A 2,500-nucleotide genomic window follows, 5' to 3' on the forward strand; every position below is an offset into this window, starting at 1 on the left:
ACCTGGTATCCCCAGGCGGTCTCCCACCCAGGTACTAACCAGGCCCAACCCTGCTTAGCTTCCGAGATCAGACGAGATCGGGCGCTTTCAGGGTGGTATGGCCGCAGGTGTGAAAGTGTTTTATTTTACTTCTCTTATTCTGTTGCTGCTGCTGCTGCTGCTGCTGCTGCTGCTGCTGCTGCTGCTGCTGCTGCTGCTGCTGCTGCTTGTCATCAGACAGAAATAATTATAAGCCCTGGGACAGGACAGAGAAGGTGAGAAGGTTCAAATAAGGGTTTAAAGCTTTGATGATGAGCAAGAAACACATGGCAAAAAGCTCTCCCCGGACTGTGAGAAAAGAAAAAGCCTACAACACCTGGTATTCCCAGGCGGTCTCCCATCCAGGTACTAACCAGGCCCAACCCTGCTTAGCTTCCGAGATCAGACGAGATCGGGCGCTTTCAGGGTGGTATGGCCGCAGGTGTGAAAGTTTTTTATTTTACTTCTCTTATTCTGTTGCTGCTGCTGCTGCTGCTGCTGCTGCTGCTGCTGCTGCTGCTGCTGCTGCTGCTGCTTGTCGTCAGACAGAAAGAATTATAAGCCCTGGGACAGGACAGAGAAGGTGAGAAGGTTCAAATAAGGGTTTAAAGCTTTGATGATGAGCAAGAAACACATGGCAAAAAGCTCTCCCCGGACTGTGAGAAAAAATTAAAAGCCTACAACACCTGGTATCCCCAGGCGGTCTCCCATCCAGGTACTAACCAGGCCCAACCCTGCTTAGCTTCCGAGATCAGACGAGATCGGGAGCTTTCAGGGTGGTATGACCGCAGGTGTGAAAGTGTTTTATTTTACTTCTCTTATTCTGTTGCTGCTGCTGCTGCTTGTCATCAGACAGAAATAATTATAAGCCCTGGGACAGGACAGAGAAGGTGAGAAGGTTCAAATAAGGGTTTAAAGCTTTGATGATGAGCAAGAAACACATGGCAAAAAGCTCTCCCCGGACTGTGAGAAAAAATTAAAAGCCTACAACACCTGGTATTCCCAGGCGGTCTCCCATCCAGGTACTAACCAGGCCCAACTCTGCTTAGCTTCCGAGATCAGACGAGATCGGGCGCTTTCAGGGTGGTATGGCTGCAGGTGTGAAAGTTTTTTATTTTACTTCTCTTATTCTGTTGCTGCTGCTGCTGCTGCTGCTGCTGCTGCTGCTGCTGCTGCTGCTGCTTGTCGTCAGACAGAAAGAATTATAAGCCCTGGGACAGGACAGAGAAGGTGAGAAGGTCCAAATAAGGGTTTAAAGCTTTGATGATGAGCAAGAAACACATGGCAAAAAGCTCTCCCCGGACTGTGAGAAAAAATTAAAAGCCTACAACACCTGGTATTCCCAGGCTGTCTCCCATCCAGGTACTAACCAGGCCCAACCCTGCTTAGCTTCCGAGATCAGACGAGATCAGGCGCTTTCAGGGTGGTATGGCCACAGGTGTGGAAGCGTTTTATTTTACTTCTCTTATTCTGTTGCTGCTGCTGCTGCTGCTGCTGCTGCTGCTGCTGCTGCTGCTGCTGCTGCTGCTGCTGCTGCTTGTCATCGTCAGACAGAAAGAATTATAAGCCCTGGGACAGGACAGAGAAGGTGAGAAGGTTCAAATAAGGGTTTAAAGCTTTGATGATGAGCAAGAAACACATGGCAAAAAGCTCTCCCCGGACTGTGAGAAAAAATTAAAAGCCTACAACACCTGGTATTCCCAGGCGGTCTCCCATCCAGGTACTAACCAGGCCCAACCCTGCTTAGCTTCCGAGATCAGACGAGATCGGGCGCTTTCAGGGTGGTATGGCCGCAGGTGTGAAAGTGTTTTATTTTACTTCTCTTATTCTGTTGCTGCTGCTGCTGCTGCTGCTGCTGCTGCTGCTGCTGCTGCTGCTGCTTGTCGTCAGACAGAAAGAATTATAAGCCCTGGGACAGGACAGAGAAGGTGAGAAGGTTCAAATAAGGGTTTAAAGCTTTGATGATGAGCAAGAAACACATGGCAAAAAGCTCTCCCCGGACTGTGAGAAAAAATTAAAAGCCTACAACACCTGGTATTCCCAGGCGGTCTCCCATTCAGGTACTAACCAGGCCCAACCCTGCTTAGCTTCCGAGATCAGACGAGATCAGGCGCTTTCAGGGTGGTATGGCCGCAGGTGTGAAAGTGTTTTATTTTACTTCTCTTATTCTGTTGCTGCTGCTGCTGCTGCTGCTGCTGCTGCTGCTGCTGCTGCTGCTTGTCGTCAGACAGAAAGAATTATAAGCCCTGGGACAGGACAGAGAAGGTGAGAAGGTTCAAATAAGGGTTTAAAGCTTTGATGATGAGCAAGAAACACATGGCAAAAAGCTCTCCCCGGACTGTGAGAAAAAATTAAAAGCCTACAACACCTGGTATTCCCAGGCGGTCTCCCATCCAGGTACTAACCAGGCCCAAACCTGCTTAGCTTCCGAGATCAGGTGCTTTCAGGGTGGTATGGCCGCAGGTGTGAAAGTGTTTTATTT

The 2,500-nt window shown here is 49.3% G+C and overlaps 7 non-coding genes and 1 pseudogene across 7 annotated transcripts in view; all 8 read right to left on the reverse strand.

Annotated features, from left to right (window-relative positions):
• LOC128463737 (5S ribosomal RNA) overlaps positions 1-109 on the reverse strand; it is a 119-nt gene extending 10 nt beyond the window's left edge. Inside the window, exon 1 of the ribosomal RNA XR_008343616.1 lies at positions 1-109. This exon is cut by the window's left edge and continues 10 nt beyond it. This is a non-coding gene — a ribosomal RNA (5S ribosomal RNA).
• Positions 110-343: 234 nt separating this feature from the next.
• LOC128465413 (5S ribosomal RNA) lies at positions 344-462 on the reverse strand. Its single transcript, XR_008345192.1, has one exon. It is a non-coding gene; the product is annotated as a 5S ribosomal RNA (ribosomal RNA).
• Positions 463-692: 230 nt separating this feature from the next.
• Positions 693-811, reverse strand: LOC128463975 (5S ribosomal RNA). The gene has a single exon (XR_008343838.1). It is a non-coding gene; the product is annotated as a 5S ribosomal RNA (ribosomal RNA).
• Positions 812-999: 188 nt separating this feature from the next.
• LOC128463385 (5S ribosomal RNA) lies at positions 1,000-1,118 on the reverse strand. The gene has a single exon (XR_008343284.1). It is a non-coding gene; the product is annotated as a 5S ribosomal RNA (ribosomal RNA).
• A 221-nt stretch (positions 1,119-1,339) lies between these two features.
• LOC128465113 (5S ribosomal RNA) lies at positions 1,340-1,458 on the reverse strand. The gene has a single exon (XR_008344908.1). It is a non-coding gene; the product is annotated as a 5S ribosomal RNA (ribosomal RNA).
• Positions 1,459-1,697: 239 nt separating this feature from the next.
• Positions 1,698-1,816, reverse strand: LOC128465425 (5S ribosomal RNA). The gene has a single exon (XR_008345204.1). It is a non-coding gene; the product is annotated as a 5S ribosomal RNA (ribosomal RNA).
• A 221-nt stretch (positions 1,817-2,037) lies between these two features.
• LOC128463398 (5S ribosomal RNA) lies at positions 2,038-2,156 on the reverse strand. The gene has a single exon (XR_008343297.1). It is a non-coding gene; the product is annotated as a 5S ribosomal RNA (ribosomal RNA).
• A 218-nt stretch (positions 2,157-2,374) lies between these two features.
• On the reverse strand, positions 2,375-2,483 carry LOC128466131 (uncharacterized; annotated as a pseudogene).
• Between the last annotated feature and the right edge of the window lie 17 nt (positions 2,484-2,500).

The sequence above is a fragment of the Spea bombifrons genome, chromosome 9, assembly GCF_027358695.1.
Source record: "Spea bombifrons isolate aSpeBom1 chromosome 9, aSpeBom1.2.pri, whole genome shotgun sequence".
Classification (NCBI taxonomy): Eukaryota; Metazoa; Chordata; class Amphibia; order Anura; family Pelobatidae; genus Spea; species Spea bombifrons.